The sequence below is a fragment of the Carlito syrichta genome, unplaced genomic scaffold (genome assembly GCF_000164805.1).
Source record: "Carlito syrichta isolate Samal-C Ts95f unplaced genomic scaffold, Tarsius_syrichta-2.0.1 Scaffold80809, whole genome shotgun sequence".
NCBI lineage: Eukaryota > Metazoa > Chordata > Mammalia > Primates > Tarsiidae > Carlito > Carlito syrichta.
In genome coordinates, this window is record NW_007024905.1 from 59,868 (window position 1) to 67,415 (window position 7,548).

A 7,548-nucleotide genomic window follows, 5' to 3' on the forward strand; every position below is an offset into this window, starting at 1 on the left:
GTACGGAGGTTTTTGACAGATTCTCTTGGGTTTTCAAGGTACATGATCATGTCATCTGCAAAGAGAGATAACTTGACTTCCTCTTTTCCTATTTGGATACCCCTCATTGCCTTCTATTCTCTGATTGCTGTAGCCAGGATTTCCAATACTGTATTGAACAGGAGGGGTGAGAGTGGGCATCATTGTTTTGTTCCAGTTTTCAGGGGAAATGGTTACAATTTTTGTCCATTTAAGAGTATGCTAGCTGTGGGTTTCTCGTAGATGGCTTTTACTATTTTGAGGTATGTTCTCCGTATGCCTAGATGTTCAAGGGTTTTTATCAAGAAGGGGTGCTGGATTTTATTAAAAGCTTTTTCTGCATCTAATGATATAATCATGTGGTTTTTGTTTTGACATCTGTTGATGTATTTAATTACATTTATGGTTTTATGAATATTGAACCAGCCTTGCATCCAAGGGATGAATCCTACTTGGTCATAAAGGATGATTTTTGAGATGTGTCATTGAATCCAGTTTGCTAGGATCTTGTTGAGAATTTTAGCGTCTATGTTCATCAAAGATATTGGCCTGTAGTTCTCTTTTTTTGTTGGATCTTTACCTGGCTTAGGTATCCATGTGATGTTAACTTCATAAAATGATTTGGGGAGGGTTCTATCTTTCTCAATCGCCTATAATAGCTTCAGTAGGATTGGAATAAGTTCCTCCTTAAATGTCTGGTAGAATTCTGCTGGAGAGTCATCTGGTCCTGGGTATTTTTTTTTTGTGGTAGTTTTCTTATTACATAGTCAATTTCCTTGATTGTTATTGGTCTATTTAGGGTCTCAATTTCTTCTTGTTTCCACCTAGGCAGGTGGTGTGATTACAAAAAGTCCTCCATTTCTGAAAGGTTTTCAAGTTTGTTTCCATACAAGTGTGCATAGTAGTCTCTAATGATCTTTTGTATTTCTTCAGGGTCAGATGTGACTTCATCTTTTGTGTCTGATTGTGCTTATTTGGGTTTTTTCTTTCTTTTTTTGGGGGGGTCAGTTTAGCTAGGGGTCATTGATCTTGTTTATCCTTTCAAAGAACCAGTTTTTTATTTCATTGCTTCTTTGTATTGTCTTTTTGTCTTCTATGTCCTGTATTTGGGCTTTCATTTTGGTGTTCTGGATTCTTTTGCTGAAATTAGGGTTTTTGTGGTCTTGCTTTTCCAGCTTCCTTTGTGGCTTGTTAGGCTGTTAATTTGTCCTCCTTTCATTTTTTTCATGCGTGTTTGTAGGGATATAAATTCCCCTCTTACAACACTTTTTAAGGCATCTGAGAGATTTTGGTAAGATGTTTCTTCATTTTCATTTGATTCCTGGTATCTTTTGATCTCTGTTTTGATTTCATCATTGGCCCAGGAGATGTTTAGCATCGTGCTCTTTAGTGACCATGTCTTTGTGGGTTTTGTGGGAGCTTGTTGGTGTCAATGTTTATTTTTATTCCACTGTGACCTGAGAAGGTTCATGGTAGAATTTCGGTCCTTTTAAATTTGCTTATACTTGATTTATGGCCAATTATTTGGTCGATCTTGGAATGCATTCCATGTGGTGATGAGTAGAGTGTGCATTCTCTGGTCTTTGGATGGAGTGTTCTGTAGGTATCAATTAAGTCCATTTGGCCCAGAGTCACATTGAGGTTCCGAATCTTATTGCTGATTTTTTGTTCCGATGATCTGTCTAGGGTTGTGAGTGTGGTATTAAAGTCCCCAGATATGATGGTGTTAGAATCAATATCCTTCTTTAGTTTTCCTAGGAGTTGCTTTATAAAATTTGGTGCACCTATATTAGGTGCATATATGGTTAGGATAGATATTTCTTGTTGATGGAGTGAACATTTTATCATTATATGGTGGCTCTCTGTATCTTTTTTATTTTTTGATAACTTAAATGGCATTTTGTCTGAAATTAGGATCGCGACTCCTCCTTTCTTTTGTGTTCCATTCACCTGAAAATTTGTTTCCCATCCTCTTACTTTGAGTCTGTGCATGTCCTTTCTACTGAGATGGGTCTCTTGAAGGCAGTGTATTGTTACCTGGTGAAATTTTATCCATTTTGCCATTCTATGTCTTTTCACTGGTGCATTTAGTCCATTCACATTCAGGCTAATTATTGAAATGTGAGAGTTCGTCCCTATCATAGAAATTCTTATAGAGTTGTTCTTCCACTTGGTTTATTGTCTTTCTTTTGTTTGGGGGGTTGGTTCATGTGTATTTTTTTCTTTTTCCTGTACTCTTTTGAAGAACGTTGTTCTTTTTTTTCCCCTTTTCTTCTGTGTTTCATACTTTCTTAAGTGTTTCATGTAGAGGTGGTTTGGTGGCAGTGTAAGTTCATAGGGATTGGATATCTGGGAAAGATTTTAATTCTCCCTCACTGATGAAGCTTAATCTGGCTGGGTAGGTTATTCTTGGTTGAAGTTTTTTATCTTTTAGGACTTTGAAGATAGGGCTCCAAGCTCTCCTAGCCTGTAGGGTTTCTGTAGATAAATCTGCTGCTGTTCTAATTGGTTTTCCCTGGTAGGTGATCTGGCCTTTTTCTCTTGCTGCCTTTAGGATTTTTTTTTATGCCTACTTTTTTAGTCAAATTATTATGTGTCTAGCAGTTGGTTTTCTCATTTGTTGTTTTTCAGGGGTTCTCTGAATCTCTTGTGTTTGAGTTTTTGCATCATTGATTAGATAAGGAAAGTTTTCTTGAATGATTTCATGGATGGTTTGTTCCGGTGTGGTCTCTGTGTCTCTTTCTGCCTCAGGAAGACCAATTACTCTTAGGTTCTGTCTCTTGAAGTAATCACTCATCTCTTAAAGGGTTTTTTCTGTCTTTTTGAGCTTGTTTTCTGTGTTTTTGAGAGTTTGGGTTATTTCTATATTTTGTTCCGCAAGCTCTGAGATTCTTTCCTCTGCTTGGGTAATTCTGCTTTCCATGCTTATCAGTTTGTTATTTATTTCATTCACAGTATTCTTTATCACTGTTATCTCAGATATCAGCTCCTTTCTATTTTCTTCTTGAGTCTCCTCAATTCTTTTTAATCTCTCTATTAATGTCTTGGTATCTAGGTTTGTAGTTTGAGACCAGTCATTCTGGGGGATCTTCGGAATGCTCTTCAGAATGCATTGTTGGCATTCCAAAGTCAGTTTTCTCAGTGTCTGCCCTCCCAGGAGTCTGGGAGAGACCCATATTCTTCTTTTGGTTTTTCTTCATTTGTGTAGATTTTTCTCTCATCTCTTAGTGGCTAAAGTCCCTTGAGTTCTAATCTCCAGCCTCTCCCCTCTGTTTATGTTGCAGACAGCTAGCCTGCTGCCTGGGAGATCTGTGACTTGTCTCTGTTCGGTGTAGGGGAGGGACTTTGTCTCCTGTTTAACGACATCACCATGGGAACCGAGGTGGAGGCTCTGATAGTTGGGTGGGGTGATGCAAATCTGCCTTGAAAATGGCGGAGGTGGTAGTTTTGCTTTCAGTTTTAGGGATGCTCGTGTGGGTCTCTAGGCAGGACCAGCTGCACAGCTGGGCGCTGGATCCTAGTTGCCACCAGCAAGCTGGGGTGGAGGAGAGGGTTGGGGGTTCCCTCCTCTGCAGCTGGAAGCCTCTGATCAGCATGTTACACAAATTCCCTTACACAAGTTTGCAGTTGCATACTGAGTGCCTCAGTCAGGGTGGGCCCAGGGCTGCAGATCTCTAGAGCTCCAGAGGGCAGGTGGTGGCTCTATGTCCCTCACAGGTACTTCAGCCAGAAATGGGAATGGTATCTCTGAGGGGCGGACGCCCAGAGCCTCCCTGGTTGACCAGCAGCTTGGTGCTGGGTGCTGGTCATGACGATGTAACCAGGGAGGGAGTTGTGATCCGGGATTCTGGATTCCCCAGCCGGCTGGAGTTACATATAGTGGAGCAGCCACTGCCGGGCCACAATATCTGGCCCTGCATGGAATCAAAGGTCCCTGGGCCTCGTACCAGTGTGGCTGGTGGTGGGCAGGGGGTTGCAGGAAGAAAAGTAAGAGTCTTTTTGGGAACTCACGTTCAGAGAGTCTCACAGATCCACCTATGCCATCATCATCTTCAGGCCCCAAACCCTCATTCCTTTTTTTGACAATAAAAATGAACTATTTAAAAGAGATATGGTTAATTTTATATCAGGAAATGGAATATTCCAGGAGATTCATACAACGTATTTAAATTAGCTCTCAAGAAATTTATTACTTGTCTAACTTATTTGCATTCTCTTTGAAAAACTCCTTTGATTTCTTTGATGACTATATTGTTTTTTTAAAACCCAGGAACAATATCAAGCAAAAAGAAGAGATGAAGATTCGGAATAAGGTAATTGCACATTTTAAGAAGTATGTAAGTATATTTTGTTCCTTTGAGGAATCACAAAAGAGATATCTTGAATCAAAGCTCAGTGAGCATTTTCAAATAGAGCAATACCAGAGAAGCCTAGCAGCTTTAAAAACAGACAAATTTTCTGGGCTCTTGGAGTATCTCACCAAAAATCAAAAAGATGCTGTAAGCACCATGGAAGTTATAATGAACAAATACCCTTTACTCTTAGAACATGATCCTGTCAGAATCCACCCACAGGAAAAGCAAAATTTCATCTTGGCCAACATCATTCTCTCCTGTATCAAACCTACTTCCAACTTAGTAAAGTAAATTGAAAAACTGAATGATCAGCTTTGAGAAGTCTTACAAGAAAGAGGAATGAATTGTCAATTTCCAGAACCTTATTTCCTGGCTTCTTTCTTATTCTGGCCAGAAAACAAGCAACTAGATCAACATTGTAAAAAAAATGGAAGCATATGCCCAATAATTGGAAAATTATTTCAAGGGTCAATACAAACATATGCATCACACAAAGCAACCAATTGCATATTTCTGTCTTAGAAAAGGTAAAAATATGAACAAACTTGTTCTCAAAGGAAAAATTGATCGATGTTTTAAAATGACACTTGATATTAATGCTTTGCGGCAGAGTGGAGATGTGTAGAAGGAGAGAAAAGTCCAAGAACTTTTGCTTCATTTACAAGGATGGGCTGAAAATAATTATTTATATATTGAGTATGGAATCAATTAAGAAATCACAATACCCATCAAACCCACTTTCTTGGGTCAACTTAGAAGTGGCAGAAACATAGAAAAAATGTATTTTTACCTGGGATTTTCCATTGGAGGCCCACTTGCTTATGACATTACAATTGCTTAAGAGCCCAATCTTCCTCCAAGACCATGGTTTCATTATCACCTAATTTTTGTTTTAGATCCAAGACCTATACTTTAAACTACCAAGTTTTATTGCCCCTAGGTATTCTGACCTGTACATACAGTATTTAATTTCCTCCTGAGCATGTTATGAGTCTTATAAAGACTATATTGAAGAAGGAAGAAAGGAGTGAGAGATATGGAAAGTAGCAAATCTCTTCTTTGGCTTGGATAACACCATTGGTGGCAAAGTAATAAAGATCTATGACTGGAATTAGGAGAGGTGAATGCAACAATTCAGTCACACAGAACCGCACTACTTCCCTCCATTACTCTACCAAGACATGGATTAAGAAATATTGTCTACTTCTCAAATGTGAATTTTTTTAGAATAGGAAAAAAAATAGTTATGGTTCCAAGACATTAGAATGTCTGGAAAAACATTTCAAAAGAAGCTAAAACCTCAAAATGAAGGGCAACATGTATTCTTATGAAGAAGATCATAAATGTATCATGTGCTTGGTACTCAGGGATCTTCCAAAGCAGAGGTCCAACCAGTTCTCTGAAGGTCATCTTACCAAAGTGGGCTGGAGAATTAGACACCTTTTCATGCAGTGGAAGGCAGTTGGGTGAAAGTGAAATTTGTCTCTACAGCTAATGAGCTTATAAACCCCCTCAAAACAAACCAAAAAATACACTCTAACTCCAGAGGCTAATGAACAAAAGGGATTCATGAAAAGACAAATGAATTCTCCATCCAGAAGATGCCAATATACTGGGCGGTAAATTTCCCCTAATTATGACTGTGGACAATCATCAATGGCTGCTAAGACCACTAAATGGAAAGATGACTTTTTAAAAAAATCTAGCAGATGAATCAAACTGTCTTAATTTCTGATCAATATCAACATTACAGAGAAAGACAACAAGACATCATGGAGCTGGAAGCACTAAAGGAGTGCACACATCCTCCAAGAATATCCAAGCTATTGTTGCCAAATAAACCTGAATTTGATCAGGCCTTTGGATCTTATTTCCAATTTCAAGAAATACAAAAAAGAAAGGATCCTGTTAAACAGCAAGAAAGAAAGAAAAAAGAAAGAAAAAAAAAAGAAAGGAAAGAAGGAAGGAGGGAGGGAGGGAGGGAGGGAGGGAGCACAGGACCAAAAAGAGATTGGAACCTATTGATTATAAGAGACTTAACAACTAAGTGCAACATGTAGACTTTGGATCCTGATTTGAACAAACCCATTCTAATATAGACTATCAGGTCATCAGAAAAATTTGAACACAGACTGGATGTTTGAGGATATTAAAATATTATTATTGATGGATTAGGTGACATAATGATTCTATCATTATGTTTTTTAAAAGAGATTTTGTCTTTTAGAGATATACACTAAAGTATTTGTAAATAATGATATAATCTGAAATTTCTTTCAAAGTAATGTTGCATATGGGGTATGGGGTGGTAAAAGAAGGTATAACCAAAATATATTGGGCCTGAGTTGACAATAGCTGCTTGGTACATGGAGTTCACTATACTGGTTCTTGTGCCTTTGGACTGTACTTTTGAGATTTTTCTGTCTTAAAACATTTGGAAAACAAAAAAAGACAAAAAATGCAATTTGCTTGTGTCTTCAAAATATTACTACAGTTTTTAACTGAAGGAAGTTTTCCCATTGCTTCTGCATGAAATTTCAGCTCATCATATCTTAACAGTTCACTCTTTATTGTTTTTTTATTGACAAATAAAAATGTGTATATTTATGGTATACAACTCAAGGTTTTAACATGTATATTTTAAAATGATTAAATTGAGCTAATTAGTATATCCATCACCTTTCAAACTTATTTTGTGTGTGTGTGGTGAGATCATTAAAATGTATTCTCTTAGCAATGTTCAAGTCTACAATACAATATGCTTAACTACAGTTAACTGTGTTGTAAAAGAGAGTTCCAGAACTTATTCCTCCTGTCCAAATGAAACTGTGTCCTTTTTTTTTTCATTAATCAGTATTTTTTATTATGGTTTTGTGGGGTACAGTTAAGGGTTAGGTGTACATCCCCCTCCCCCCCATAGTTTCCAAGTACCATCAGTCATTTTCTTATAGTATTGCATTGGATGTTCAAGGTCCATTATATGAGTGAGAACATGTGATATTCGGATCTTTGTTTTTGTGAGAGGTCACTCAGTATTATAGACTCTAGTTCCATCCAGGTTGCAGTGAAATTCATGATTTTGTTCTTATTTATGGCTGTGTAGTATTCCATTGTGTATATGTACCACATTTTTTTAATCCAGTCCTCTTCTGATGGGCAGCATGGTTGTTTCCAG

At 37.7% G+C, this 7,548-nt stretch overlaps 1 pseudogene; it reads left to right on the forward strand.

The window, feature by feature from the left end:
• Positions 1–5,214, forward strand: part of LOC103257580 — a 10,930-nt pseudogene extending 5,716 nt beyond the window's left edge.
• Positions 5,215–7,548: the final 2,334 nt, after the last annotated feature.